The sequence below is a fragment of the Vicugna pacos genome, chromosome 3, assembly GCF_048564905.1.
Source record: "Vicugna pacos chromosome 3, VicPac4, whole genome shotgun sequence".
Lineage (NCBI taxonomy): Eukaryota > Metazoa > Chordata > Mammalia > Artiodactyla > Camelidae > Vicugna > Vicugna pacos.
Window position 1 is genome coordinate 78,654,352 of NC_132989.1, and position 12,004 is coordinate 78,666,355.

Here is a 12,004-nt window from a genome sequence, read left to right on the forward strand (position 1 = left end):
TGTCTATTCACATTTAAAAGTGAGAAAAAAAGAGTTTATCTGAAATACTGTGCACATACATAGGACTTGTTACATGCAGGGTTCAGTGTTAGAGTATTATCTATTTGTATCATTACATTAGCGACCTCCTGGTATATCTTTAGTTCTTTCATCTGTGGCTGATCAGTTCATAAGAATAAAATTTTCCAGGCATCTCAGAAGATAAGCTTGGCTATTGTAATTTCAAGGGGCATGTAAAAGAAAGGTGTTGAAGTTATTTCAACATTCAATAAGCATATGTTCACTAAGTCCTCTTAATGCACTAAGCATGTGTTCACTAAATCCCCCTGTAATGCACATGGGGCTTCCCATTATGGAACCCCTCTGTTTTTTTGGTGAGACATTGAGTGCTTTAGTTACCTATCTTCAGGAAATCATTAGTCAGTCCTCCAGATGTTAGCTCAATCTTTATCCTCAGTTTTAAAGTATAATGTGAAGCATTTGGAAGTTCCCCACTGCTAGCTAAAGATTAAGATTTCTTATGTCTGCTGTCAGTTACTACCAGCCATCTGCTTTCCACCTATAAGTTTTGCTGTGGTTCCTTCTCTCATTTTCTCCATTCTTGTGGACTTACTTCTTTGAAAATACTACTTTTGATAATTACTATTATTTTAGTAGAATTTATTGGTGGAGAGGAGCTGGATGTGTTTTTAAACCACCATCTTTATTCTGAAGTCTATTTGCAGGATTTCTCGTTAATCCCCTTTTCTCTATTTCTTGAATTTGAATTAAGAACTTGTTTCTAGGATTTAAGTTGTAGAAATTTTAAGAGAATTTTTAGGATAAATGGTAGAAATAAATATGACAAAATACCCAGAGGAATCTCTGTCTTATGAATAGTCTTACTAGATACGTTTAATATCATTGTGCAATTTTACTTTAAAATAATGTTTTAATTCATTACTAATCCTTTATTAATGTAACTTAGTGAGTAAAGATTAGACCAGGATCTAAGTACAGAGAGCATTTGACTTAGCATTTAAAGACATCCAAAGGGAAGCATAATCTCAGACAGCTCGCCTAATGGAAGTTTAGTTGATTCTTCCTCAACTGCATTTTATCAATTTATTCCTTTACTTTTATCCTCACATCATATTGATAATGAGCTAAGTCTTTAGTTTTATTTTATTTATTAATCCATTGTTTTATATAAATCTATCAAGTTAACTTGTAGGGAAAAATATTTCAAGACAATGGATTGTTTGATTGCTGGGTTAGATTATTAGTGAACTTTTTAATTTCTAAAATTAACATGAAGTTCTCTTCTGCACGGTCAAAATTACAGTTATTTTATTTCACTACTACAGTAATTTTTTAAAATCCTTTTAAATATAGGTATTTTTCATGACTTCTAAGGAGCTTTTTTCTTGTTAAAGTTTAGCTTATTTAAATAAATGTGTTTGAAAAATCAGTGAAATGGAAAATATGATTGACTCGTTCAAGCAAAAAGTAATTAAATGCTTGAATTGTTACTCTTGATGACAAATTAAAAAAACTAATAAAATTAAATGTGTGGTGCCAAAATGAACAAAAAGTAAAACATCAAACAGAAAAAACCAAGATCAAAGGAATAGACTATACAAATATTGTAAATCAATGAATACCACAATCTCAACTAGTAATGATGCTTACATTAAAACTGTGGAGCTACACTGTAGGGAGTTATAGGAAGAATGCTTAAAAAGGTAATTATTTGTGTATCATAGTGAGCTAAAGACAGTATTAGAGGTTTAGATAAGACTTTTCAATATCAACTATCAGGGTTTCTTAGAAATAAATCTCAGTGATGCCTCCTCTGTGCTCAATTCAGGACTCTGTTTTTTAAGTCTTGCATTTGTCAAAGATCTTCTCCAGTCTTGGTGCCTTAGCTTGCTTTCCTTTTCCTCCTGTTAAATTAGTCTTTAGTTTTGTTTTGATGAAAAAAGAGCTTAAGAATAAAATGTATTTTAAAAGGCTGGGCACTTCAGAATGGGAAAGGTGAAGTCTGATAGAGGCGGTGACCTGATAAGAGAAGGTGGTTTTCTCCTCTCAACTCAATTTCAAGTCTGAATTGCAAAGCTAGTCATGATGATCTTGAGAACCATCCAGATCAGTATTAATATCTAAGTGGTTAAATATTGGGATCGGGTAGAGAGAGAGAGGTTTAGATAGGAAGACACAAGCAGTGATAAATTGTCAGTCACAGCCATCATAAGGAAATGTCAGAATCAGATTTTCTGGAAGGTCCATTCAGCTTGATATGTCATAAAATTATTCACTTTTAATGTTGGAATATTCTGCAGTAATGTATCTTTTTTTCATTTGTATGTGTGTAATTAACCTGTCTTACAGATCATGTAGTTTGTTGTTGCTTGCTGTTTTTGTTTTTATTTTTAACCTATTACAAACTCAGTCTCTTAATGAGATTACTTAGTTCATTACATTTAATTGTTCAAAATATACTTTAGAAAGATTAGAAGGGCAGCATTTTAAACTAGAATTCTGAGGAGGAAATACATATTTTGAGAAGAAATTAATTCCTGTTGGAGAAAGTAAAATACTCAAATTAAGATGGGTTAATTCTACTAGAATGAAACAGAGACACTCCTTAAAGAAAAAAAGTTAGGAAAAAAATATATATATTTTTCTCTCAAATATTTCTTTTAGAAACTCTAGAGCAAAGAAATATAAACTAAGCCTCAGAGAATGACATGCCTCCTCAGTTTAAAATATTTCTTCTTTCTTTTTCACAGATGTTCACATAGTCTTCAAGGTAGCTTTTGCCTTTAGAACACTGAAGTCTAATTATTTTAAAATAAGATGTCTTTCTTATGAAAAATAGCAGTATTTGGTTTGTGTTAGTACTACAGAGCTTTAATGCATGGCTGTATTAACTCATGAATCCCAGACTCCCTAGTCCAACACTTAGCTATAAACTTCAGAAATCCCCTCACTAATCACTTTGCATTATCCTTTTTTCACCTTCTTCGTCACTTCTTCTCCATCGTAGACACCCACAGATACATACACAGACACATTATGTTTTTTCCCCCATATGTGAATACAAACATTCTTTGAAATTCAGAGGAAGGGTCTGTGGCTATGATAGATCCCTTTCTGTTGCTTTGCCACATTAGAAACTTATCGTTGAGCTTCTTGGTTCTTTTCAGGATTTTGGTGGCATCATGGGAATTAACAGGCCCATTTATAGAAAACTGTCAGTACTCTTTATTTGATACTTCCTTTTAAATTCCAAATATTATTATTTTGTGATATATTTTTCATGTCCCTGAAAATTCAAATTTGAGCCCTGGCTAAACTTCCTAATGGCTCAAGGCAGTCTTCCAGAATGCATAGTAATTCCATCTTCTATAATATAATACCACTTCTCCTAAGTTTATATATCTTTCATTACATTTCACCTGCTATTTGAGCCTCGATATTTTTCTTATGGATCTGACAATTTACCAACTACGATGTTGTGAGAGTGAGAAATTTGTATTGTAAAAGCATTCTTTGTGTGTGTAACCAAACTCTTTCTTCCTCTTTTTAGAACCAGAATGCTAGTGGGGTTTTCATAACCTGTTAATAATGTTCACCTTCAGATATATCACATCATTTCCACTCAGTCTAAAGGCAGAATTTCAGTGCTTTATAAGATATTCAATTAAGAATGATTATGAATTTCCATTCCAAGATAAAATATAGCTACAAAATGATTTTTCTTTTGAATAAGAACAAAAATAATCATCAGTATCCTGATCTATTTTATACTTGAAAATTCTCAAGTCAGATAAAACTTAATTGATTTTTATTTTATGTCCAATAAAAATGTATTTTTATTTGAAGAATCTCCCATTCCTTTATAGCCTTCTCTTTTCGCCAGTCTTCCACATGTTCACTATCAAGGCTTAGCCAGAGATCTTTGATTATAAACCTTTTTCTTTACATTTTTTATTGAGTTATAGTCAGTTTACAATGTTGTGTCAATTTCCAGTGTAGAGCACAATTTTTCAGTTATACGTGAGCATACATATATTCATTGTCGCATTCTTTTTTGCTGTGAGCTACCCCAAGATCTTTTATATATTTCCCTGTGCTATACAGTATAATCTTGTTTATCTATTCTACATATGCCTGTCAGTTATGATTGTAAACCTTGAACTAAGTCAGAGACAGTTTTGATTGTTAGGAGAAGGAAACTGGGGACTTGGAGTAGCATGCCCACCACCTTAAGTGAGAACTGAACCTTTCCTTGGAGTCCTGGGGTAGGGGGTGCAATATTATTAATTAGTTTTCTAGTAGCCATTGATCCCAACGTTTCCCTTGCTACAGAATCTTGATATTTATAGAACTGAAATGTGTTTAACTATAGAAGAAGAGTCATAATTTAGTCTGTCCGCTTCAAGTTAATCTCATTTTAATTTCTATATTTCCCAATCTCCTTTGCAGCAAGCATTCTGAATAACAGTTACTCACACAGATTTATGTGTTTTTGTTTTTTTCCTAGTGGTGTGGTTCCTCCTGTGTTGCAGTGTTCCCAGCAGTCTTGATTCTGATCCTGGTGTCCTAATCACTGGATCACACCTCAGGTGAGTCTTTCTAAACTCACTAAGTAACAGTATTATTCTCATATATCCCCAGTTTGCTGATAGTGGCAACATTAGAGCCCTGGCGTGTAGAGTCAGGTAAGTAGTTCTAGGAATCATCAAGGATCCAGATTAGAACTCATTCCTCTAGTCTTTCCAGATTTTGTAAGCATCTAATTCCAGTATTAAATCCTTTTCCACTTAAAATGCTTAGAAAGGCTTGTGTTTCCTTGACTGAGCTCTATTGATACAGCCGTACTCTTGTTTTTGCAGATATGGTTAGCCATGTGACATAGTAGTTGACAAAGTTATTGGAAGTTTGTTGGGCCCTTCTGGTAAAGATTGTTTTAAGGTGAAAGATATAAGGGTATGAAAAGAAGTAGTTGAGCTGTCCTGCTCCTTTGTTTCCTTTTGTTCCTCCTTCTCCCTTTGATCTTTGTTATGTGTCTTAATATTATAGCAGCTGTCTTGCAAATGTGGTTACCAGATGGCTAAGGATCAAAGGGATAGTAGAGAAGGATGGGAAAAGCCTGAATCCTTGATGATAGCACTAGGCTGCTAAAGATCTGGACTGACTACTGGATTTGGGCATTGTTAGGTTTCCTGTTATGTGCTGGAAAAATAATTTCCAATTGATAAGAATGAATTACCTATTGACTTTCTCATGGTGCTGTATCAAATGAAAAGGAAGTAAAATTCTCTAATGAAGCAGATGCTCTCTGTGCCCAACTCATGTCCCTCAGACTTTACCTTCCAAGTGAACCTTACCCAGCCAGGGTTAGTATCTCTCTCCTTGAGGACTTTTCTTGAAATTTCAGAAGGCTTCCTTCCCCCTCCTAGAGCAGGAGGGGAGTACCGAGGAACCAGTGCCTCCAAGAGTACCCCCCAACTAGTGACTCTCAGAAATTGCTATATAAATGCACCAACTTCCCAGTCTCTTGGCAGAAAAATTCTGAGGCATGTTGTTTCACACAGTTCCCAGGCTTGCTCACTGTATTAATTTGCTTAATACTGATTCTTTATGGGTTATCTCCTTTCTCTGTACCTTCTAAGTTGAATAATTACACCTGATTTCTTGTCTCATAATATATTTGTGAGGGAATCCAAGCTAAAATACCTAGCTTGAAGGCAATTTGAATATGTCAGATAAAAGAGGTTCTCCTGTTTCAAAGAGCAGTGCAGAGTCCTATGGAAGCCATCTGAGGTTTCATCTCTGACTCCAGCTTTTCAAAGACTCAGATCCTTTTGATTTTGATACATCATTTCAACTTTGGCTGTATGTTCATGATTCCCATCATATGAGTCCTAATGGATACATTTATACAAGTTTTATCCCTCGCTGCTGTCAGTACAATCTATGATTAGTCTACTGACTTGAGTCTACTACTGCTTCCAAAGACAACTTAATTTTAATTCAGTTAGTAGACTATTTCCCTATTTGTTAAATGCCTTTAACTGAAAATAGAATTTTAAGTTCTCCATAATCAAGTGTCTGCTGTTTCCATGAGTTCAAACCACATGACTTTTTATATGCATATGTGCAGGCAAAATGGGTAGACTTTATTGTGGAGTTAAAGAAAAATAATCCCGTTCAACATAAAAATGTTTCCCTTCTTTGTTTGCTAAAGTGTTTAAAGAAGTCTGAGAAAGGTTTCTTAAGGTAACAGGGCATTGTAGGAGAATAATGATACTTTGTTTCCAAGAAAGAACAAATCTGAGCTAGCCAATGCATCACTGAGGATGTGTTCATTTAAAATATTACTGTGCATTGTCACCTGTCATATAGCAATGACCCTGTAGAGGTTTCATTTCAATGAGATGGAAAAAGAAGGAGAGGACTGGTGAATTATATACCACTCAGGTTAACTATTGTATAATCACGGAGGACCTTGGGGGAGAACATGGAGGTCTGGGTGTCTTGCACACAGAGAAAGATGATGAAATGAAAATCAAGCTAAAGGTGATAGTTACTGAACAGCTCTGTCGAAGGGCTACCTTTTTACTAGATTATATGGGAAAAATATTTTTGAGTAAGAAAAGAATAATAAGCTAGAGTTAATCTTTGCATCATTTAACCTCCATTTCCTCTTCATAGCACACCTGAATTATGGAATAAGCATAAAACATTTTGCTTTTACAGGAAAATTTGTTGGTTTTTTTTTTGACAGAAAGGACTCAGATGAAAAGTACATTTAAAAATCCAATTTAGAGGGGCAAAATTCAGGAAACTATTTTATTTTGTATTGGTGGAAACTGTGTCCCATGCACCTAAGCACATTCGACTGTGTTAATCTTTCATCAAAGCAAGGCCAAGGAAAACTAGTTCGCTTATTACAGAGTGGTTTTTTTTCCCACACAGAAAATTTCATTTTCATGTGTTTTACCTCATGATAAACATGTCTGATTTTCTACTAGGAAAATTTACAAGGTGTTCCCCTTCAGTTAGAGGGAGAAAGGGGTTATAAGTTTTGGGAAGTACTTTTCCTGGGAGAAATCTTTCAAGTAACTGTTCACTTATTAGTGCCAAGATTGTGTTCTATACAACTTACTACAAGAAAGTATAGATGAGAAAAGATTGTAAAATTATTGAGAATAAAGACCTTAACTTACTCATGTGAAGACTCCCACTGCCCATAATACTTTGTAATCATTAGATTGTCAATAAATATCTATTGACTAAATGAATGCTAGGTACGTTTTGACTTCATCCTCAGGGAATTTCTAATCTAGTTGAATTAGGGAGACATATAGCTGTAACCTGGCCCAGATCACAATATGTATGCACAACCAGTGGGCTTTTTGGTAGCTATTTAGTGGTCAACAGTTTGAAATAAAGAAAGGTCATCCCCAGCTGATAAGAAAAGCCTGTCTCAGGTCAAATTGGACCATTGACACCAACATGTATGAACAATCAAGCATATTGTCTATTTTCAAAATTTTGTTGAAGTTTCATTTTATATATACATAAAAAAACTTGCATGAAAGATTCACTTGAGCCAAATATGAAAACATACCATTGTTAAATATAGAGAAACCTATTAACTCAGTTCCACAAAGAAAGCTTTAACTCAGTAGTGGGAAAAAAATATTTGAGTCAAACCTGGAATGTCATACTCAAAGGTACACATGGCGGGTGCAGGGTTTCCTATATTCTAATGTCAGTACATGACAGGTCTGGAGTTATCTCTAAAAGATTTTAGCCAGTCTGCACATCTTGAAAGTCACCAGCGAGATCCCCACTTCGTTAATTCACAGAGTTTCTTCAAAATCATAGTTATAACATAGTTTGCTAATGAGCAAGCTTCTTAGATGATGACTAGAAAACGAGATAATGGAAATGTCTATAGAGGTTGCCTCAGCAATGTAGCTAAGTTCATCCTCTGATGAATACCTGATAAGACCAAATAAATGCCCCAAGGGTGTGGCTCCCACATACGTATATAATGAAAATGGTGAATTGTGTATTCACATAAATACAGCATAATGTCATATGTGACATGAGAACGAGAAATAGACTTAACACATACTGAATGCTTTCTGTGTGTTGAGGGAAGGTTCCAAATACCCCACAAGAGTCATTTCAAATAACCCCACAGCAACACTCGATTATTTCATTTTCTAAAAGAGGAAATTGAGGCTCTGAGAAGTTAGATTGCCTGCTAAGGTAAGAAGCTGCCAAGGGGCGGTTTGGGATTTGAGGTATCTCTAAAGTCCATACTCTCAGCCGTGATGAGGTAGTGACTGTCAGAGGACTGAATACAGAATAGTAGGACAAAGGGTTAAATTGTGTATGCTGCTGGAAAATGAGAAGACTCAACCTAGTCATACACACAGAGGACTGGACAGGAGTGCTCTCTGTCCTGGATTCCAGTTCTGCTCAATAGGGAAACATAGTCAGCTCCAGGTGAACTCAGATTACCTAAACTGTAGGTCCTCTGTCATATACCTAAACTCTTTCCTGCACCATTTATCCAAATTCCCAACAGGAGAGCATCCTTCTCATACAGTCAGGCTTGCCCTACAAACCCAGCTTCCTGGGACCTATGCAGTTTATTAGGACATGTGGTCAAGCATGACCTAAGCAACATGAACCAGTGGATTCCTATTAGAATGGCGAGATGCTGGGGCATGGATGGTTTTAGTGATGGTGCAATCTGATTTGGTGGTGGAGACAGATCAGTAGATGATATCAGAAAAAGGTAAGCTAAAGATAATTGCTCACTGGAACAAATTTAGCTTTGTCCTGTCTGGGAGCCAAGGCAAAAACATAATTCTGTGTGTTTATTAATAGGAATCATTCAAGCATATAGATAAAATTAAATTTACTGTAACACCAGTCAGAGAGACTTATTAACTGAATTCTTCTGAAAGGGATAACTAAACAGAACAACAATAAATTCAAATTCTTTTCCACAAAAGTGTACAGAATAATCACAGATCTGATTTTATATTTTTCCATCTCTGTATTTTATGGGGAGGTGTGAATTTCTGATTAAGGCAAGACTGCTCCCATGTTGTAGCTTAAGGTAACGGTAGTGTCAGCTTCCCGGTCTCTGGTGCACTGCTTACGTAACACCACAGTGAACTCTGGTCATCACTTGTTTATTGTCTGAGAGACACGAGATTATGAGCTCCTGAGGGCAGGACCTGGGTCTGTCTTGTTTATCTGTGTATCTCAGTACCAGAAGTTCAACAAATTATGCAGTATTTTAAAATATAGTTGTGTGTAGCATAAAAATTAATTTAAAACTCAGTTTTTCTGGCATACTTTATAGAGCCTTATAGCACAAAAGTAGGAGAAGGGAACTTTGAGAAATCTAGAACATCTTCATATACATGAGACAACCAAGGCCTAGGCATTTTAACTGACTTTCCAAATATAAAAGTTTCTAGAAGATACCAAAAGCTTTTGAATGATCTTGTAATCTATTCTGATAAGAAATGGACTGGAAAAAATGCTTATATTTCAATTGTTCAAGGAAACAACGAAAGGTCTGAATTTCTTTGTTAAAGTATATCATATTAGACAATGTTACAGATTCAGTGTTGGTATAAAAGTGTGGGGGGGGTGTTAGTTTTCCAACATTTAAAACACTTAGACCTCATCTCTTTTAAAATTTTATAGATTTAGTTCATTGCCCTTGGAGTAGAACAGTTCACTATAGCAAAAAGTAAATTACCCTGATCTTATTAACCTTTCTAAGACACTGGTCCTGATCTTATTGAGAATTAATTGAGGGGAGTAAAAAATTACCCCCTTTTAGCCTTAAAATCAAGAGTAAGCAGACAATATTGCATTTCTGATGCCAGCTTTCCTACTTCTCAGGAAAGAACTGGATTTTGACTAAGAATATTATACTGTTTGAAAAGTATGTTGTGTATGTACATGTATGTAAATGCATGATGTGTGTTTGCATGCTAACTAAAAATAATTCGGTTCATATCATATTTATTTCTCTGATGTTCTTTATTATATGACCAGTCAGGTATAAATATGTCTGGTTTTATCTATCTTGCAAGCTCTGATTTTACTGTTTTTCAACAGAGTAATCCACAAGGGAGGTTGTTTATGTACATTATGCCTAAACTAAATACCTACCCTCCATGAAGTGCAATGTCCATGGAACCAGAGCACTTGTGTTATGTATTCTCCCTGTTGTCCAATTTACAAACTAAGGACCCTTAAGTGCCTCCGATCATTTTCAGTACAATGTGATGTAACTGTGCCACCTACATTAGCATTAACAAGTGCAGCACAGCTAACTCTTCACTTAGGGGACTGACATATGGCTGTATTCTGGAAAATGGCTCTAGAACTAATAAACTAGACTTTCTGCAAGTTATACAGTAGCTGGTGGTAGGTAGCCCCTCTAGAAATCTCCAGGCACAAGTGGTTTTTCTGAAGAAACCACTCTGCTCAGATAGAGCTTTCCTATGCCCTCAAAACTACCTGGTAAGGGAGCAAAAAAAAGAACAGCAGACAATCTCTGCTGTCTAATTTAAGTCATGCTAGACAGAGTTTTGAGAAATGAGTAGACTGTCTGAAATCTAAAGTCATGTGGTGGGATAAGGGATGTTGTAGCTGCCAGACAGGCCATAGGGGAGCATCTCAGGACTAAAGTTGAAAGAAATTCTGTCTGCTGTTTGATGAGTGTATGGAAATTCTCCTGGGAGAAACCTTTTAACAAACTTGTCTTTATTTTCAGGGGAAAAGACTAGTTTCCCTGGCATGGCAAATAAACAGGAAATTTTAAAACATAATCTCTTCAATCTATGGGGATTATTTTCAGGCATCTGCTGAGTCTTTGGGTGTATTTTTCATCTTGATATCTGATATGTTATCTTATCTAAAATAATTATTAAATTAGAATCTCACTCTTGAAACAGATGGATAAAAAAATTCTGGATCTCTAAGCTTCTATTCTATGATGGAATAATACAGGGTTTCCATTTATAGGAAGACAGGACAGTGTTTCCTAGACTCGATATCTAAATGGTCATAGAAGTATTTTCCCAAGGAAGAAGTATTTTCCTGCTGATGGGTAGAAACATCAACTCCTTGAGATGAAATGATACTAAGATTAGTGGTAAGATTTAACCAGGTTCTTCATATTACCCACTCAGGGTAATAAGTGAAAAAGTGGTCTGCCTTTCTGAACAGCCTGAACAACCTCTCTTGCTTGCCAGTGATGGTGATTTTTATTTCCTGGTTTACTTTGAGTTTACATTAAAACTTGATTATTTTCAAGCTGTAATCTTGTCAAATTTCCTTCTGTCAGTAAGAAATAATTCTTACCTTATTCTGTGTCTTCTGTTTCCTTCTTCATTTAGCTTGTGTTTCTTCTCAAGAAACTTCCTCAGGAATACTGAGTGAGAGATAAACTTGGAGTCCTTTTGTGTCTGAAATATATTTGTCCTCACATTTAAATAATAATTTTGCGTGGTAAAAAAAAAATTCCAGGTTGAAAATAATTTTCCCTGAAAAATTTGAAGTTGTTTTCAGTTGTCTTCTAACTTTAGTTTTATTGGTGAAAAGTATGATGTTTGTCTGATTCTCATTCTTTTTGGTTGTATGGTTTTTGTTTTCTGGGCATTATTAGGATCTTAACCCTTGGGATTATAAAATATGAAAATATGTTTTGGATATATCACTTTTAGGCATCCCATTCGTAAATTACTAAATTTTGTAATTACTTCATTTCAATATGAAGACTCCTGTTTTCATCAGCCACCTGAAATTATTAAACTTTCTTTGAAACATTTTTCTTTTGAACTTGTGGCTATAGTGCCGAGTTCATACCTGTTGCCCACTCATTCATACCCATCTACAAATACAAAGTAGTGACAGATAATGTATGTTTATGATTTGAAATATGTACCAAGTAATAAAATGTCAG

General features: G+C 35.1%; 1 long non-coding RNA gene across 1 annotated transcript in view; it reads left to right on the plus strand.

Moving 5' to 3' along the window:
* LOC140695674 (uncharacterized) overlaps positions 1-12,004 on the plus strand; it is a 410,118-nt gene that overhangs the window by 227,807 nt on the left and 170,307 nt on the right. Inside the window, exon 3 of the long non-coding RNA XR_012071431.1 lies at positions 4,529-4,610. This is a non-coding gene — a long non-coding RNA (uncharacterized lncRNA). The remainder of the gene's footprint in view (positions 1-4,528; positions 4,611-12,004) is intronic.